This window comes from Periplaneta americana, chromosome 14, assembly GCF_040183065.1.
Source record: "Periplaneta americana isolate PAMFEO1 chromosome 14, P.americana_PAMFEO1_priV1, whole genome shotgun sequence".
NCBI classification, from domain to species: Eukaryota; Metazoa; Arthropoda; class Insecta; order Blattodea; family Blattidae; genus Periplaneta; species Periplaneta americana.
The window spans coordinates 113,438,723-113,460,090 of NC_091130.1; positions in this window are offsets into that span (position 1 = coordinate 113,438,723).

Consider the following 21,368-nt stretch of genomic DNA (forward strand, 5'->3'; position numbering starts at 1 on the left):
AAATTTGTTGTTCAGTGTGATTATTGTACATAATCCCCAAAAATAACTAAATTCATGAAATTAATTAAATAACTACCACAATTGGAAGAACTTACTTCCAGAGTGATGTAAACCGAAAAAAAATTTATTGTTTTTATTTTTTGCTTTCATAAAATAGTTAATAGCTTCGCTCACATTATAGTAAACGTTTTAATAGATAGAGTAAAGTAGAGTAGGGCGATTCCGATCGAATTTGGAGAAATTATCTTTAGATTATATAATGCAACATGTTTTTAAAAACACTATATTGTGAACTGAAAGGTTTCTCCATTACCTCTAATCTGGAGCATGAAATAACCCTTTCGAAAATCATAATTTATCTTTTTTCATATTTTCGTGATTCTTGCAAACGATCGTATTCACCCTCCAAAGTCGGGTAATTCCGATCGCATGTCGGGTAATTCTGACCGTTGAAATTATACATGTGAAGACATACAAAAAGAAAAGTAATATTACTATCCCAATACAAATAAATAATAATAATAATAATAATAATAATAATAATAATGTGTATAAACAGTTCCTCAATAGTATTGATCATTGACATTGAAAATAGCCTATTCTATAAACTCTAGCATAAGAGGAAGAGCATTCATTGCTCAGCCCTGCCTCAAATATTCAGCCGCTTAGTCACGTACCTAATTACTCCTCATACACATGCCACAAATGAACTCTTTTTTTTTTTACCCTCTTAACAGACCGTGGATCATCATAATATAGAAAACAAGACTGGAACACATTTTCGTCTTTCACTTGCAATTTCTCATTTTCATAACTTCAGTCAATAATTTTTGTAGCCTGACAGTAATAATTCTTCAGAGACTTAAATAAAAATCTATAGAGAGGTCGTAGCCTGTGGGTTGTTTGACTTGGGAGAAAAATGACATGAATTTGGTTCTCCTCACTAAAGCTTTCAGACACTTGTGGCTAACGTGTCCATACAGAAAGATTACGCTCGTTGAAAAATAGCGTTGATGAATATGAGCCGACCTCGCTGACTGAGCCGGCATGCACGGCTCAATCGGCAGGCAAACTCCTCAGCCGACTGATAACACCGGTGGCTCGGTTACTATAATTCTGAGAAATTGTTTTTAATGTAATGCTCTTTTCAAAGTGATTTGCGAGGAAACTATCGATTACTTACCAATATTTTGTCTGCAGTTGAAATCATTATGAAAAGAAACAATTCAAAACACTGTGAATTAGTTTTCGTACTTAATTTCTGTAGAAGTGTGGAAATAAATATAGTTTCAGATATTTATCTTTTACAAAATTTGTCTTTCAAGAAATATTAAAATATTACTATTTAAAGTACAGCAAATTGTGTTTCAGAATATTGTTCTAAGCAAAACGCTTTTAATATTAATAACACTGGTCAACAAAATTAAACATATTTTTTGTTAAAAGATAGAGAATGGGCTATTCTTGTAGCATTTTCCGTGCTGATTTCAAAATGTTTTTATCACCCAGGGTTTTTGAGTAATTATAAGAAATGTACTTCAGACTTTTCTAGTATTGATACCTTGTAACATTTTACCTAAAATCATATTTATTTACATGTGTGTGAAATAAATTTTAGGCTATACCTCTCTTGAGAAACATCTCTTTTTGAGTGTCCAGCAGTAGTCTGACAGAATATTTGGGCTCCATTTTTCCTGGTAGCTCCTTTCCATTTCAGAAAAATCCTGATGAAAACGCTCCCCATGTTCGTCGCTCACTACCTGAAGGTTTTGAAGGAAGAAAAAATATATGTGAAACAAAGAAGTTATTTTAAGAAACGTGATACCCCATCACGTTATAGTTCTGAATCAGTTCGCTGATAAGTTCTCTGTAATCTTCTGATGTGGTTCCTAGAAAATAACAGTCTGTTGAATGATCCTTAGGTTCCCGGCATATCATTGGAACTGGTAAAGCCTATGATGGGATCCTTTTAGCCAACCAGTTGATACGGGGTGGGCAAAATAAAACTGGCCCGCGGAAAATATATACGAAATATATGAATTTATATAGGACTGACGCAGAAATGAACCTGACAAGGCAGAAAACCCTGATTTCCATACAAATATGGGTTATTAGATATTAATTAATAGGCCTATTCTTCAAAGAATATTCATTGTTACTGACCCATAATACATGTAAATATTAGTGATTTTCCGGGCCAGTTTTATTTCGCCCAGCCTGTAGAATCATATGCAGCACAACAGATTTGCCCAGTTCATGTCCTCATCTATTTTGTAATCAAAAGAACACTCGTAAGATCTTTTAACTAGTGTAGTAAAATTCAAAGTTAACTAATCGCAAACGTAACAAAAATTGTTTATGTGATTTATACAGTATTTCGAGGTATGTTTCACATTATAAGATACTTTTACCATACTTAAAATTAGGACAAAGCAAAGATAGATTATGAAACTTGTTTTATGAATGTAAGTTCCAACTCAACTGAGAATTAATACACTAACTATCACAGTCTAACGAGAAATAAAATTTATTTTTATGAATTCTGACTTCACAGGGAACAATGATCTAAAGTTATAGGTTAATTGTTAAAACATTAAAATGAAATATTTGGAATATTTTATTTCGATTAGTATGTTAAGGACTGTATATAGCAATAAAAATAAATAAACTTTTCTAAAATTACAATACAATGGTGGGTGGTAGAAAAATATGGCTTTAGTTTGAAATCAGCAGATGACATTATATACGTTTAACAAAATCATTGTTGACCAGTGTAATTATACAACCATCTGTGCATAATCTTTAGGAAAATTAAATTAGTATGAATTCTTCTTCTTGTTCTTGTATTCCACTATTCATACTATAAATTCAGGATATTCATGTGTAGTGCTTGTAAAATACGTTTTTGGGTAATGCACATAATTAATTCTTAATGTAACTACTAATCCTATTAAAATGTTTGTTAATGTGAGTTGAAAACATAATAACAAATGCCTTTCTCTCTTATACCGAACTTTGCACACCTCTACTCCCTCTTACTTATCTGTACTATTCCACAGTCTTTCTCGGTATCATAACTTAAATACTAGGTCACAATGTGATAACACGCTAGAAATACCACTGCACACATCATCTCTTTATTCTTCATCTTTCACTGTTGCTACTTCTCGTCACTGGAATTCTCTGCCGCCTGAAGTCAAGGGCTGCCGAACTTTAATTTCCTTTAAATGTAAATTAGAAAAATATCTTATGATGAGTTGCCAGACCTAACGTGTTGCAAATATTTAATGGAATGTGTTCCACTGTATTTATTTTTATTTTTGTTTCTTATTTTTATTATCTAAATCGTGTTTATTTATCTCTTAACGCCAATATTTATCCCACTGTGTTGCTTTTTTTTATTAATATATTTTTGTGTACATTTTATTCAATTGTCGCTTCGTGGTTTAATTATGTAAATCCTACTTAATTGTAATCTAATACTAATATGTATACTAATGTGTTTATTTTTATTTTTACTGTGTACATTTTTTTATTGAATTGTCGGCTTCTGTTTTTATGTGATTCGTATTTGATTCTAACAACATTAATACGTATTTCACTATGTTTATTTTTATTTTATGAGGTAAATTTTATGTAACTAGCTCTTTTGATCTCATTATGTAGCCTACCTAAATTGTATCAGTATGTCATTACTTAATTGCGATCCAGTTTTATGTTCAACTGTGTAAGCAAGTTTTAATCCTGGTTGAGTGTAAGAGAAGGCCTTACGGCCTTAACTCTGCCAGGTTAAATAAAGCCATTATTATTATTATTATTATTATTATTATTATTATTATTATTATTAAAAATATAGACAGCATAGAGAACTTTTTGTATTGAAGACGGCAAACTTTCGAGAAAATAAGGAAGTACGAGAATTCTAACAAAGGTCTAGACAAACCCCGACTGTGTGGTGAAGTATTTCCATTTCAGTAACTTTCGTGTTGGAGAAAAAAGATCGCGTGGAGAATTTGTGTTGCAAGATGTTTCCTTCAAGAATGTACCAGACAATGGGTTGGCAGTACCTACTCTGATAGCAAATGAACGTACTTGAAGCTGTCTTCTTTGAAATACGCCCAGTGATATGAAACCAGTCTCAATTTAAAGGTCAAAGTTCGTCTCCCGTTTAACAACCCGTTGTAGAATCACATTAAAATGGAGCAGGAAGGAAACGAGCGAACAGTAATGACCTGGGAAAACGTTTTATCAGGGGCATGTGCCTGTCTACAGAGATAGTAAAATTTTACACGACGGCATACACCGTGAAGTATTTCAGTTGAAGCATTACATAATGTACGGTACCAAGACTAGTACCCTTAATTTTTTAATATGGAACTACACCATTAAGCCTAGAAACAATATCGTGAAATATTTTTAATAATGTAATTTATTTTCTTTTTATTAGAGGAACAGTTCTAAAGTAAAATTATATGCTTTCAAATTTGGGAACTTCGGAGACCATAAAATGGCCGAAAATAGTCACCAAAGACTTTATAATTTTTTTGTTATTGTGTAACTGATGGTATGTATAGTAGTAGCAGTAGTAGTAGTAGTAGTAGTAGTAGTAGTAGTAGTAGTAGTAGTAGTAGTAGTAGTAGTAGTAGTAGGAGTAGTAGTAGTAGTAGTAGGTGTATTTTGCCTGGCAGAGTTAAGGCCATGAGGCCTTCTCTTCCACTCAACCAGGTTTCAATAATATACATGAAATACAAAATTAGATTACAAAACAACACAAAAGAAAATACCTTAGAAATTACATAAAATATAGTAGAAAATTACAAATAGTCAAGATCAGTTACATAATATAAAATTACAAATAGTCAAGATCGGTTACATTATATATAAAATAAAGTATAAAATTACACATAATCAAAATCAGTTACATAACATAAGTGGAATATACACACTCACACACACACACACACACACACACACACACACACACACACAAACACACAATTTATAAGACCTAAAATGCTCGAGATAAATTCGACGATTAATTCACTTGAGATATATTATACAGTTAATATACTAATAGGAGAATACATGTGGGTTACAAGACATAAAATGTTGATTAGCAAAGTCGTACTAAATGGCATACAAATACAAATGATTAAGTAATATATCAAGAATATAAAAAAAGAAGAAGAGAGAGGAGAAAAAAATAACAACTTTGTCATTTAAGAATATTTAGAAACTTCCGCAAGAGTCTAGTACTGTTCAATAAAAACATTTCTAAGTAGAGTGTACTTAAAAGATTTTAGACTCCGACTGCTCCTGATATAGTGGCGTTAACCTACATAAATATGCATAGCGTCATTTTGAGAGATCTTGACATTTGGAAAATCTCGACACTTTTAAGAAAATTAGTCATTGCGAGCACTGTTTCTAGTGAAAAAAGTCGAACTACATGAAATCTGTGTTGACTGTTTTTTTTTTTTAATCTCTGCGTCAGTGAATCTTGTGACTTCAATTTGTGTTTTACGTTCACAGAAGGCATTAAACACAATAAATGTGAGTTACAATTTTCTTTTCGGTCATGACATACAGGGTCATTGACGAGGACTTACCGTACCTTACGGAGCTTATTTCCGAAGACATTCTGAGCAAAAAATGTCATATAAACATTTGTCGTAATCTCAATATTTTCAGAGTTACACTAATTTGAAATTGTTTGTAAAATACCATTATTCTTTTTTTTAAGGATAAAATAATATTACATATAAAGAATAAACTATTTAGGAGTATCATTTCTTTAATTAGCTAGTATTCTGAAGCTAAAAATTTGTTGTGAATTCCATAGTTGCTTCGTATAGAATTTTTTTTTTTTCAATTTTTAACTATAAAATTACATTTTCTTATACATTTATCACAACAATTGTTACAAATCATGCCACTCTTGTAAAATCTTCAACACCCTACATTAGGATGCATAATTAAATTGTAAAGAATCAGGTTCCTAAAGTCGTATAATTTGTAATAATTTTTGTGATAACTCGTAAGTATGATATCATTTTTAGTTAAAAATTGAAAAACAAAATCTGTACAAACCAACTTACAATAAATTTTTAGCTTTAGAACACTAGCCGATTAAATAAATGACACTTCTGAATGGTTCATTCTCTATTTTTAATATTCTTTTACCCTTAAAACTAAAGAAAAAAAGGTATTTTACAAACAACTTCACATTAGTGTAACTTTTAAAATATTGAGATTAGGACAAACGTTTATATGACATTGTTTGCTCAGAATGTCTTCGGAAATAAGCTCCGTAAGTGACGGTAAATCCTCGTGAATCGCCCTTTATGAGATACCATATTTAGTTTATTTTATTTTGACTGGATGTGCGTCCTATTAGAGATGCACAAATTATTGCATATACATTTTACAGGTCAGTAAAGGCGCCGAAGTGATTACTCTCAAACAATTATCTTTGTCTCGAGTGTGCTGTTATCTTTTGTATGAAGGTGTATCTCGGGGAGATTTCGACAGTGTTTTGGGGAGATCTCGACATGTATCGAGTTCTGCCTGATTTCGCTTGTGGTCCTTTCGGGGAGCTGTCTCTATTAAAATGTTTGTGTTTCTTAGGAAAGTTTCCAGTCCTTCATAGAGTTTTTAGGGCCACTTTGTCCGTTTATCCCTTTTTCTCTCTCTCTGTGTCTGTCTGCTTTTGTATGAAACTACTCTTAATTAAATTTTATATTTTAATTTTAATTGATATCGGACAAATAGAAACAGACACAACTCTCCATACAAACATGGAAGATCAATTAGTTTGGCAAAGGTTATATAAATTAACAATTAACGATGTAAGAGAATTGACTTGCAGACTTACTGAAGTGCAACATTTTTTAGTACGATCTGGTTCTAGCCGAAAATTGGTGTCAAATTCGTCTTATAGAAAACATTACCACTCCCTCAAATACACCACAGACACCATCAGCACAAGGACATTTAGGCTTGCCTAATTCCTCACCTACTGATGTTTCCTTTGAACAACTGCCGCTAGTTTCGCTGCAAACACTTCCAATTGGTGGAAAAAAGAGTAAGAAAACTGCAATACTCAGACTAATAATGTCTGAAAACTACAGGAAACAGCTGAAGTGGACTAAATAACAAAAAGAAGTTAGGCTTTCCCACAGAATGAAGCCGTCTAATGCTCGGTGTGCAGGGGAAGGGAGCTAGTTCATCAAACAATCTGGACAATCCAAAAAAAACCTATTGTGCCGAGTGTAGAAGGTATTAGATAGAGCAGCGGTTCCCAAACTTTTTCAGCCACGGAGCCCTTTTTGAAGCAGAAGTTTCTCGTGGAGCCCCAAGAAATGTTAAGGTTTTAGTTATATCTGTGTTCTATGAAGCATATTACACATGATACGTAATATGAAAATATGAATAATAAGATATATTATATTAATAAAGGAAACAATAGTAAAAAAAAAGAAGGCCTACTGGAGATAATGTTATTTAAATCTACAACATTATATAACAAGTAGTTAAGATATTTAAAAAATGTTACAATGTTGCATGTACACTCGAAGTTACTTTGAAGAATGTACCTATTTCTTGCAGCAGAGTTTGTCACTGTCCGTTGTCACAGAAGTGAGTTTAAAGACGTTATATCGTCTTCTGCGTCCAAACAAGCTCGATATTTTGTTTTTGTAGCCATGTACCTCGAAAAGACCGAATCATAGGATACGTAGTATACCAAAAGCCAGTAAGATAAATTCGCGGGTGCTCGTGTAAAGGGGGTTAAGTTGATTTGGCTCAACTGGAATAAGTACAGATTTGAACTATCCACAATTACTTTTCTCTTGTGTTAAAGGGGTTAAGTCATTCTTCCATCTATGATGCAGTTACAGTGCTCCATATTTTGTGACAAAGGGGTTTTGTTCAGTACCAAAGGAGAGAAGTTTACAAACCTTGCAATTTGACTTAACCCCCTTTACCAGAGCACCCGCGTATTTAACTTTTGAACTCAATATCTAAAGATCCTCCCTTTACTGAGCCTAAAATTCCGGAAGTGGCTTTCTTTTAAATGATGCCTGACAGTGGCTGTCAGAAATCATATTTATAAGGACCTCATATTCTACCGCAGTGAGCGCTGCCGGTTTTGACTTCACTGGAAATGGATCTACAATCCACTCATACTTCTTTCGAATCGATTCCTGAGTGTCCCTTGGGCAGTATGAATTCAAATTTTGAAGCTAATTGCCAAGTTGTTCTTTTATTATTGCTATGAATGCGTCATTCATTGTTGTGTTATTTTCTTCTATAAAGTTTGAAATCAATTATTTTCGACGCTTTCTATGCAGAACGCTATCTTTTTCTTCAGCGCGGCAATTTTTTTTTATTGACATCGAATATAATTTTCCGGATGTGCTGAATTAGTTAATTTTGAAAAAAAAATGTCTGCCAAGTAACATAATTTGCACAGACATTCCTGATCAATCGAATAATCTGCTAGCAAACTGTTTTGGTCATTCAAAAGTGAAGAAACTTCCGTTCGAAGTTCAAGTAAACGGGACAACGCTTTATCACGCGACAACCAACGCACTTCTATGTGTAATAACAATGACTTGTGTAGGCCTATATTTCCCATATCTACGCACAGAATACTGAGTAGCCTACACTGCAAAGGTCGTGCCTTAACAAAGTTGATAATTTTGACGACGTTGTGTACGTAGTATACTTGCTTTAATAACGCTGGCATTTTTTCGTTACGAGAGCGTGTTCGTGTAGTACATAATGACTAAAGCACGGTCTTCGTTGCCCGCATTCATAAGTTACCTGCGCTTGGATAGTGTGGTGTATGCCTAGCTTGATGTGTGATGGGAGGGGAAGATACGGACGTTCCCTCCGTTGTAAAGGTTCAGTGCGGTGAAGGACAAAGTTGCACCTTCTTTACATGACAGCGCTGTTGTAAATAAATGCATTGTAACACATCCTTAGAACTTTAATAACATATTATTAATAGAATGCAATACTGTACAACAGTTTTCATTTATGATTCCCCTATTGATGCGTCCACAGTTCCATTACAATAAAGAACAATACATTTCCGTAAAGTGTCGAAAGAAAAACCTTTTCGCCTATCACTTAGAAACATTTTGAATTGAGAAAATGTGCGTTCCACATCGCAAGACGTAAGTGGTGCGAAACGAAAATATGAGCTGTCACACGTATCATCTGAGGGCTCGCCATTAACCGACAAAATATCTCTTATTTCACACATTGCTGAAAATCCACAGTTCTTTTTCAACAGGATCCCAAATTTCGTCTTATGCGGTTCCAAACTTGGATGTGGTTTTGCTTCACACAGACTTTGGTACAAATGTTCTACGAGTTGGAGCCCATTGGATATTTCGAGGGTTGACGATTCTAGTTGTTTTATTGTTGTGGGAACATCTTTGTAAACATCTTTTATGTACAACAGATTTTCATAGAGTGGTTCCAAAAATAACGACTTTGCAACCTTTAATGACGTACTCGCTTCATCATCAAATGTTTGAATTACACCACGGACTTCCTTGTAGTGTTCAAATGCCGCCTTCAACCAATTTCCCCACCAAGTTAAAATGGGCTGTGGTGGCAAAGAAATTCCTGGTATGATATCTTTGAATTGCTATTTTCGAGACGGGGACTTCAAAAAGATTTTCTTCCCGTTGGAAATTAAGCTGTCAATATCAGTGAATAACGACCTAATTTCTTCAGCTACTCTATGCGGACCATGGGCCAAGCAAGTTAAATGTAGCAGGTTTGGATATCTAGTCCGGATTTGGCGTGCTGCTTTTAACATGTATGCTGCAGCATCGGTCACAAAAGAAGGATATTTTCTCTTTGTATTCCATCAGGCCACAAAAGATTCATAGCAGTCTCAAAGAGAGTATCAATTGTGGAACTGTTTACTGCAGTAAGCACCTCGGTTGTTAAAATGTATTTTTGTGAAGGTTTGTCCGTAGATAATATTCCAACAATAACATTGTCAATAGACCTTCCTTCCACATCTGCCGTTTCGTCTATAGAAACTCATATTTTATTATTTGCGACAGATTTCCTAATGCCGTTGGTGACATGATCATAGCACGGGGATAGATATCTTTTGCGTAGAGTTGACTCGCATGGAACGTTTCGCCCAGTATATTTCTGCAGAAATTATTTGAAAGTAGCATTTTGTAACTTGTGTAACGGAATATTGCAACTTACCATCATATTCCAGAGGTCGTTACAAAACTCTCTCTGAGTAGGCTTATATGAATTTGAACTCGATGGTGTATCATGTCTGCCAAACAGCGTTATACTTTTTCATGTTGTTTAGACTTACAGTGCTTCTGGATGAAACTTTTTCTGTGGCCTTTAAACTGTATATGGCATACTTTGCAAAATATATTTACTTCTTGTATAGTGAAATAATCACGGCCAAATTCCTCCACATATTGCAACAACTTCTGTTTCTTTACGTCTGACATTACTGGCACTCTTGTTTACAACTCTGCACGGTCTACACGTGCCCGACCGACTGCTGTACGTATGGAGAATGCGTCGAGACGCCGTACCCATCACGAGTGATGTGGACGTGACGTCAGACTCTCGGTATAGTCCTTGTGCAGACAACTTGTATGGCGGCAGTAGGCAATGAAAAAGCAACGAGGTCCGCGCTTTAATAATGACTACGTGTGCAGTTTTTTTTTTAACTTTCTTGATACTTTTAATAGCGCCAGAAACAGGACCTACCATGACCTTTGCGCTATCTGTGCACACGTCAATGCAATTGTCCCAAGGTTTTCAATGAAATTTCAGTACCGCTTGTGGAGGATGGCTTGCAGAACAAAATATCTTCAAGAAAGAACCTGAAAACTCGTACCGCACAAACGTCATTAACGCAGCTAATCCGGCAACGTCCATGGATTCGTCAAGTTGTAGCGAAAATTTCATTTGACTGATACGCGAAATTATGATAACGTCGTTTGATAGATTCTGTATTCGATTACGCTCAGTGTTATTTGATAAGGGCACACTGGAGATCAAGTTTGCAGTTTTTTCGTCCACATGCACTTCACTATCTTCACTAATAGTGGTTTCATAAGAGTTCCAGCAAGAGTGAGATTTACCGGCAAGAGCCAGGTCATGACTAATCAAGTACGACGCTTCCAGTGCTTTCTCGTTATTTATTTTTTACACGAGATAAAAATATTGTCTGGACTGCATTGAGTTCGTCAGTTTTTCTTTTAAAATACTTAGTCTCCCGTTTCATTTTTGAAGTCAGGATGAGTTTTGAAATGCCGTTTCTAAGCTTGGCAGGGAACATAGAACTACTGGACAAAACTTTATTACATATCTCACCGTGGACGTCCATCAGCAAACTCAGTGAATCCTATGTCCAAATATGAATCACAATATTTTCGTTTTTTAATTCCTTTCAGTACTTGCACACTAGGCACCATAGACTCTGAAGCAGGATCATGTTCAGCATATTCCAAACTCAATCTCAAGGAATTCGCATTATCTTCTTTTAAAGTAAGGTTACAGCTGCTGTTATCCCTCTTTGACTGAGCACTGGTTGGTAGCTGATGATTATCAGGTATTACGGAGCCCGTCTTAAGCCACAGTTCCAGTTCAACGAAAGTTTAGCAATCAAATTAACATAAAGGTGTATATATATATTTTTTAGGCAACATAACAGTCAATAGATTGTAGATTCCACGTATCACAATTAGCAAACGCTACTTGCTTGGTATATAAAACATAAAATAAATTTCGAGAATCATTCAGTAGGCCTACTGGGCAAGAAAGAAAGATCGAGATAGTTCCAGTAACGAGTAGATCTATTATTGGTGCTTCTATCTAGAAAGAAAACGCAAACTATTTTCTGAGAAAGTATTTTCGCTTGATGGAAGTAGTTTGCGTTTTTCTCGCTAGAGACCAGATGGAAGCAGATATTTTTGTCATCTTCATAACTGTCGCGGACGGAGCCCCTGAGAATCATTCGCGGAGCCCCAAGGGCGCCGCGGAGCATACTTTGGGAACCGCTGAGATAAAGAACTTAGCATTCAGTGTGTTGCAAAATAACAAAAATGGTTTCACAAGGCAGATGTAGAAAATAACACCGATGAAAAATTCACATTTGACCAACGCGAGTAGGAGTATTAAAAAATATTTATCAATATTTCAGAAGCAAAATTTGTATCTTAAATGTCGAGTTTTAAAGTGTTTCCTATGTTTGTAATACTACGTCGAAATCTTCCCCACTTCGGCATCAAATTGTATTTTTTTAATACAGTGATACAACATGATGAAATTGGCACCAGATATACGAAACTTACGGAAAATTTTCCATACATATTAGGGGAAAAATAGAATAAAATTTGCATAAATTGGTCTCAAAATTATCATTTTTCCTTAGCATGTCAAGATGTCACTAAATGACCCTAATTACTTCCTTCACTGGCCAATACAAAGATTTTAGTCAATAGTAAGCTAATACAGGGTGTTTCAAAAATACGGGGCATAATTTCAGGTATGTATTTCCCACATGTAGACAATCAAAATAGTTCATTACAACATGTGTCCGGAAATGCTTCATTTCCTAGTTATGGCCTTCACAACATTGAAATTCACCGGAACGATTTTCTTTCCGCAGGTCGTTGTCATTACAGAAGATGTTCAAAATGTCCACATCCTGCTTGAATACAGACCTCACATCGATGTCTCATTGACCTGCGAACACGATCCCAAACTCCAGGAATATTGCGTATGTCCTCAGAACATGCCACAATTCGATTCCGAAGGGATTCCAAATCAGGAACCGGAGACGAATAAACCAATGATTTTAAATGGCCCCACAAGTAGAAATCGAGAGGGTTCAGATCAGGTGAGCGTGGAGGCCAAGCAATTGGGCCACCTCTACCTATCCATCGATTTTTTAGTAGGTTATTTTACGACGCTTTATCAACAGCTCAGGTTATTTAGCGTCTGAATGATATGAAGGTGATAATGCCGGTGAAATGAGTCCGGGGTCCAACACCGAAAGTTACCCAGCATTTGCTCATATTGGGTTGAGGAAAAACCTCGGAAAAAACCTCAACCAGGTAACTTGCCCCAACCGGGAATCGAATCTGGGCCACCTTGTTTCGCGGCTAGGCATGCTAACCGTTACTCCACAGGTGTGGACCCTATCCATCGATCAGGAAACCTTCGATCCAAGTACCGGCGAGCCGTACGACTGAAGTGTGTAGGAGCGCCATCATGCAAGAAGTGAATGTGTTGACGATTGATCAGTGGAGTGTCTTCTAAAACATGAGGTATGGTTCCGGTGAATTTGAATGTTGTGAAGGCCATAACTCGGAAGTAAAGCATTTCCGGACACATGTTGTAATGAACTATTTTGATTGTCTACATGTGGGAAATACATACCTGAAATTATGCCCCGTATTTTTTAAACATCCTGTATAAGTTAATTTCTCTTGAAATAAAATAGATCAAATAATTCTGTGAACATTGATCGCATATTATACTTTGATTATTGCGAATTATTGGGTGACTTAACACATAGAAGGGTCCAGGGGAAGAACCTGCTAAGTCAGATTTTACTGTTTTTACAGGAGAGCAAGTTAAAAGTTTCAAAGTCCATTACATTCTATTGTCTTTGAGGTATCATTCGTCAAATATTTCTGGCTTAATCAAGTTTTTACTCTGTACAATTAAACCACGGAAATCTCTACTGCCTGAGGTATTACATGGCATCCAAAACAAAAAAATTAATAATTTTGGACTTAACAGGTTTTTCCCCTGGACCCTTCTATGTCAATTTCATACAAACCTATAACAGCTGTCCTGGCTATGAGCATAACCAACAGTGGCGCCAACTTATATAGGCCGTGGGGTCAGAACCTACCCAATAATTTGTCGTTTTTATATTGTTATCACTTTTATTTATGAGATTTATTGATTTTAACTTAAAATTGAAATATTCAGCCCACTCAATGTTTTTCAAAATTTGGCGCCACTGATAAGCAATGTGAGAAGAACTAAACTTCATCACTGAAGAAAGTTAAAGTTAGACTAAAACGATTCTTTCTTGAGTCACTTTCTCTGGGAAGATGGCATGATGATTTTCTCTCGAACAGAACTCTTTGTTCAAGATTATATTTCATTTTTACAATATTCACTGTATTCATTCGTATTTTCGCCGATATTGATAATTTTATTGTTCAAACTCAGAGTATCTCGGATGTAGTAACAGCACAATCTAGTATATACAGTCACGAAGCTCAATACGTAGTAAATATGCATCCATAGATAGTTGCTAACCACTAGGATCGCTACTACCGCCTCATTACAGACAATGTGAAATAGTACCTGCACAATATATTGTTCCTAGCACCCTCACAACTCAAGCTTCGTGACTGTATATACTAGACTGTGGTAATAGTATCACTTTATGTGTTGAGAGAGAGAGAGAGAGAGAGAGAGAGAGAGAGAGAGAGAGAGAGAGAGAGAGAGAGGGACCTTGCCAGGGAACCCTTTCTCTGAAGCTTAGTGGCTTTTACAAGGAACGTCCTATCGTTTGGTGAAGTGTTAAACTGGAACACCATCGTAATTTATATCATTTATCATGTGCACTTGTGTTCATGTAAATGACTTCAATAAAAACTTAGTCCCAATATAAATCAGTCCGCAAGGACAATTTTTTGTCGTATTATTTCAATGGGTGACGTGTTGCAATCGTCTCTGTCATTCCTATGAAGACGAAACTATGTTCAAATTGTTGCACCGTTTATAATTTCAAGCGGTTAACTTTAAATTACACTTTATGTAGGCCAAAACAAACAAATGGAATACGATTTCACGTAAATAATCAAATGTATTCGGACAGTTGTCGTAGTTTCACCGGCCATGAAGCCATCATAATAGACAAACTTTCCTTGCGACGCTACACATAGCGTGACCTCTCCTTGAGTATCTAGCCTACATGTAATTTTTAATATTGTAGGCTATTCCTGCATATGTTGTAAAGTCAGAGAGCACGTGGAATTGTATCATCTATTCAAAGATGTTTGTTTTAGCACACTGGTCGGCAAGTTGTGCATTTGTGACGTCGGAGCAAGGTCAGACTAGATGAGCACCTGGAGAGAAGCACAGCTATCGCACAGCGGCAAGCTATTACAGTTATACACTATCTACCAAAAAGTAATTGGGCACCCAGGATTTTATGTGCTAGATGCCATGTTTCGGCGGATACTATGCAGTGGTATGCAGACAATAATGTTCACCGGTTGGACTGGCCTGCACAGAGTCCTGATCTCAATCCCATTGAGCACCTTTGCGACGAATTGGACCGGCGAGTGAGGTTTCGGGAAATGCGGCCAACTTCCATTGTCCAACTGAGAGCCATATTGCAAGAGGAATGGCGACGCATTCCAGTGGATATCCTTCACAAACTAGTGGAGAGCATGCCTGACAGGGTGACTGCTGTTATAGCAACAAGAGGTGGTACCACGAGATTCTAAAAGGGGCAAAACAGTGCCCAATTACTTTTTGGTAGATAGTGTATAATAAGTGGTTGAGGGGAATTGGTTAAGTTCTAATTTTATTTATACGTTGTATTGTATCTATACAGGATGATCCGTACGTAATGTCATTAATTGCAGGGGTTCATTCTTTGAAATATTTCGAACAAACAAGTTAAACACAATTTTGCTCGTTTTTACTTCCTTATCGAGATAAAAATTTTTCTATATGGAATATTTCATAGCATTTTTGTGAAAGCCATCGGTTTAATTCCCAGTATGCTCAGTTAATTTAAGAGGGCGGTGTATTATGATTAATAATTCATTGAAAGAATTTTAGTTTTGTCCTTTAAATGTGCAGAAATTTGATCCGAATAAATGTAACATTGTAAATTTCCTTTTGCTGAACGAAAAGTTACACTTCTTAAAATCAAATTTATACACATTTAAAGGACAAAACTAAAACTATTTCAATCATTTGTTATCATAATGCACTCCTCGACTGAGCATATTGGGAATTAAATCAATGGATTTCCCAAAATACACTAACGAATGTTTCATATAAAAACATTTTTGTCTCCAAAAGGAAACAAAAACGAGCAAAATTGTATAAAATAGTCACATGCACGAAATTAGATGTAGGCCTATAGGTCGTTACTGTAGAGTTCAGTATTGAAGCTATTCTTCGCTCTCAGAGCTCTGGATGCCGATGTTCTTAAAAGAGAGAGCGATTGCTCTGAGGGATGACGTCACAGACCATTGATTCTGCCGATCACTGGCTTAAAGTATTTATTTGTATATTTATAGTAGTTTCGGAGTCTCATTTATATATGCGAACGCTGCTGCAGCTGGCTGTGTTATAAATTTCATGTTATTGTAAGTACATTAAATTGGTTACAAACCAAAATATTTTGTTACATTGATTTATCACGGTTGTACAGTTTTGTTTTCGTACAAATGTATTGTAATTGTGCTATTCCCATATTATCTCAGAAGAATGGATTGCGCTCTGACAGTGCATAGGCGCCGTACCGCCACTGTTCAGTTGAATCTTCTCTCCACGCTGTGCTCAGTATGCAGAGTTTGGCGAGCAAAGAGCGTGGCGGCTCAGTGTTAGGACTTCATAGAGCACGGAACATGCCGCCACTGTTCTAGCACATTTGGCCTTCATGATGTCCATAATATCTAGACGTACGAGTAGCATTATAATAATTCATCGCACTGATAGAATGCTGCTACGTCAGCCACGTAAGTCAGATAGTCATAGGAAGCGGTGCATTACAGCAGCGATGTATAGGAGAAGAAGGAGACATACTGTCAATAATATGTGGTAAACATTGCATGTAAAAGTTCTGGATTTATTTTTTCTAGTTAAGTTAGGTGAAGAATACAATGCGTGCAATTCTGCGTTGTGTAACTTTTTCATTTCTCCTGTAACTTCATCCCTTTTAGCCCCAAATATTTTGGTAAGCACCTACTCGAACACCCTTAATCTCTGTTCCTCTCTCGAAGTGAGAGTCCAAGTTTCACAACCATACAGAACAACCGGTAATATAAATGTTTTATAAATTCGAACTTTCTGTTTTTTAAGTATCCTGGATGACAAAAGCTTCTCAACCGAATAATAACAGGCATTTCTCATATTTAAATCGTTTATTGTAAACACATCACAGCCGACATATTTTACAAAATGCTTTTTTGAGGATTTTGATTGCCAGCATGAATGCACACATTTTGATATAAAAATCTTATATCTAGCATGACTGTAGCATGTAAAAAATTGGACAAGAAATATGCACTTACTGTAAAAAACCCCACAACTAACATCACATATGGTGTTTTTCAAATAAACTAGTCTGCCACACTAGCTGACAGCAGCACTGTCGCACCAACAGCTGATTTCAGTCACAGCCGGATCAGTGTTTTGTTCTGTCTCTTGCTGATTAAATGTGTTGCCCTTACTATTATTATCTGTTTTGAGTATTTTGTTACAAGATGGTTAGTGCAAGTGATGAAAATGTTGCTAATGAGGATTATTCAGAACTCGTCTAAGTTCAAGGTAAAACGAGTTACAGCTAAGGTGGCGAAAATTTTATAAGCTATCTAGCATGTCTGACTCATCTTATGGCCGTGGTGTACCAAAGGATAAAAAAGTACATTTTAAAATTTCGAAGGTGAATGAGTTTTTTCACTGCAATGAACAATAAGGTAAAGTTCTTTGTAAAGAGTTCATTGACAGCATTGTACCGGCAGAAGTATTCAACATTCGAATTCCTGAGAAACGTGTTTGTGCTGAAAATTTACCGTTTGAACTGCCAACAGACCTAGCTTATAACAGCTCGAGGCTACCAATCAATGTTAAAAAATTGGAGGACCTTAAGAAGATTTTGCAGTACATACCGGATGAAGTGAAAGGATTCTACACGGAACTGTACACATGGCCTACCACCAACAAAGATAGCAATGACAGTGGAAGCGAAGACTAGAAAAATAATAAATCCAGATAAGAAAAATGTCTGTTGCAGCAGAAAAAAAACTTTAATTTTTTGTGATTTTATACTGTAGTTTTTAAATGGATTATAAAGTTTGTTCATACTTACTTTCATTCACTCTGATACTTGGAAAAGGACAATGGTTTGCTTAGTTTCAGTTTGTTGGAAAAATCCCATAACATCCTAATTAATTAAATTTTTGGGGGACTTAGATATATATTATAAAACAACTAGTAATGAATAAATCTCATATTTAGCAACTAATATCACTTGTTAAATACATTTTGACAATAAAAATAAAAGTAAAGAAATTAAACAGTTTTTATTGGTTTCCCAAAAGTTTTGTTTTTGTCACTTGTGGGGTTTTAGAAATAAATGATTCATTTATTCTGGGTTTAATTTCCTTCCGAGCGGCATTTATATCTGTTACTCTTGCTCCAATGTATTTGAATTTTTCTACCTTTTCAAAAATAAATTTCTTATCTTTATATTTCCATTTCGTACTATGTTCTGGTCACGAGACATAATCATATAGCTTACTTTGTTTTTTTTTTTTTAGGGGGATTTACTTCCAAACCTATCTCTTTACTTGCTTCAAGTAAAATTCCCGTGTTTTCCCTAATAGTTTGTAGATTTCTTGCTAACACATTCACGTCATCATCATAAACACGCAGCTGATGTACCCCGTTCAATTCCAAAATCTCTCTGTTATTTGGACTTTCCTAATGGCATATTCTAGAGCGAAGTTATAAAGTAAAGGGTACTATACAAATTATATTATATAAAATGAAATATGCCATACAACATATTACGCACTACATACTTTGCATTAGCAAAATCAACAATAAGATATGGAATTCAGGCTTAGGGTAATGTTTACAAACATGATCAAAATCGTTTATTTAGAATGCAGATAAATATTGTAAAAAATTAAATATTACTCCAAATTGAAACAAGACAAAATGAAAACGTGTTATTTAATTTCATTTATTCTATTCCATAGATCTTACATTAGCAATGAAGCTTTAAGTTGTGGAACAAGTCAAAATTTTACAAGACTATAATTTTTGGTAAGATGAAGTAAGATGACACCAAGGACTCGCTATAGATCACCCAGCATCCGCCCCACGCCTGGAGAAAACCTCGGAAAGAAACCAATCAGGCAATCAGACCAAACGGGGGATCCAACTCAAGCCCGAGCGCAGCTCCGGATCAGCAGGCCAGCGAGTCTGCCGACTGAGCTACGTTGTTGGCTAACTTATATATCTTCTGTTAGTAGCATGTCTGACCCTGAAACGAGTGGGACCGGGTTCAAATCCTGGTTCGGATCATTTATGAACTATGTGGGTAACTACTGGAATATTTTTTTTTACCAAAAGGGCTATATTACTATTGTATAATATTACATTATTTATTATCAGAAGAATATAAAATTAGTCGCGAATAGAGACGGGCGATAGCCACTTGCAATATAGGTAAAATCGATTGTACTATCGACTGTAGTTCTTACAATTGATAGTCCTATCGATAGTTATAATTGTTGTGCGACCGACACTTAGGTCGCACTGATTGCTAGCCGGATGGCTACTGCGTTCGTCTTCTGCTCTTTCTCGTCAGGATTTCCGACACCACCATTGTACACAACAATGGAAAACTACTTTTCGGGAATAACTGGAGCTCTCAGGATACTATAGGAAACTACATGGCTACTAAATTAAGTCTGAAAATGATTGCGTTATTGTAACACTACTTGATTTATTCTATATTTACAAAAAAAATATACAAGTTACTTACAGGGAATTTCATCAGATGACGCCATGCCGCTTCTGAGTCTCTCAAATTCACACTCTCTGTCAGTCTTCTCCAACTACCCAACTGCCTCACGCGTCTCCTCTCCAACACTTTTTATGTTTCGGTACCCGTTTCCCGCCCCGGTTACCGACCACGCCATCCACCAAGTGAGATGGTCTTAAAACACTTTTGATTTCACGTACTTACAAATATCGTCTTAATCAATCATTTCTTATACTTAATTTTAATTTAGTGCATTATAGCCCGACAAGACTCTATATCGCTGGCTAAGCAGCTCGACCGTGTATTCCGCTGACACTGTTCCACGTTTCAAATTTAATAGTCCACAGAGAAACGGAAATCATGCTACAGGGCGTTCTTTAGCCCTGGGGCATAACATAATCAAAACTATCGATACTATCGATAGTCATTATACATACGTTTTTGTTAATTTGTTATGTACTGAATATAAATTCAGATTTAATATCTGAACTGTTATTTAATAATATACAGGTTGATTCACGAGGATTTACCGTCACTTAGCAGCTTATTTCCGAAGACATTCTGAGCAAAAAATGTCATACAAAAATGTGTCCTAATCTCAATATTTTCAGAGTTACATGAATTTGAATTTTTTTGTAAAACACCATTATTATTTAGTTTTAAGAGTAAAAAAATATTACAAGAAAATAATGAATTATTCAGGAGTATCATTTCTTTAATTGGCTAGTATTCTGAAGTTAAATGTGTTGTGAATTCAATAGTTGCTTCGTACAGAATTTTTTTCCGTTTTGTAACTACAAAATTACATTTTTGTTACGCATTTATCACATAATTGTTACAAATCACGCCACTCTTGTAAATTCTTCAAGACTGTACATTAAGATACATAATTAAACTGTAAAGAATCAAGTTCCTAAAGTCGTATGATTTGTAACAATTTTTGTGATAAGTCCGTAAGAATAAAGTAATTTTTAGTTAAAAATTGAAAAACAAAATCTGTACAAAGCAATTTTACCTTCAGAACACTAGCTAATTAAGGAAATGATACTTCTGAATAGTTCATACTCTATTTGTAGAATATTCTTTCACCCTTAAAACTAAAGAAAAAAGGTAGGCCTATTTTATTAACAACTTCAAATTAGTGTAACTCTGAAAATATTAAGATTAGGATAAATGTTTATATGACATTTTTTGCTCAGAATGTCTTCGGAAATAAGCTGCGTAAGTAACGGCAAACCCTCGTGAATCATCAACCTCTATAATGAATTCAATCTGAATTACATACCAATAAAAATCAATATTATACTCTGTCCTTAAAGTCCCAAAATTAGCCGTCACTGTATGTTTTTAAACATGTGACCATTACTTCAAATTTCCCATTAAAGTAAGCATTTCCACTTTGTTTATTTATTTTATTTTATTGGGTTATTTTACGACGCTGTATCAACATCTGAGGTTATTTAACGTCTGAATGATATGAAGGTGATAATGACAGTGAAATGAGTCCAGGGTCCAACACCGAAAGTTACCCAGCATT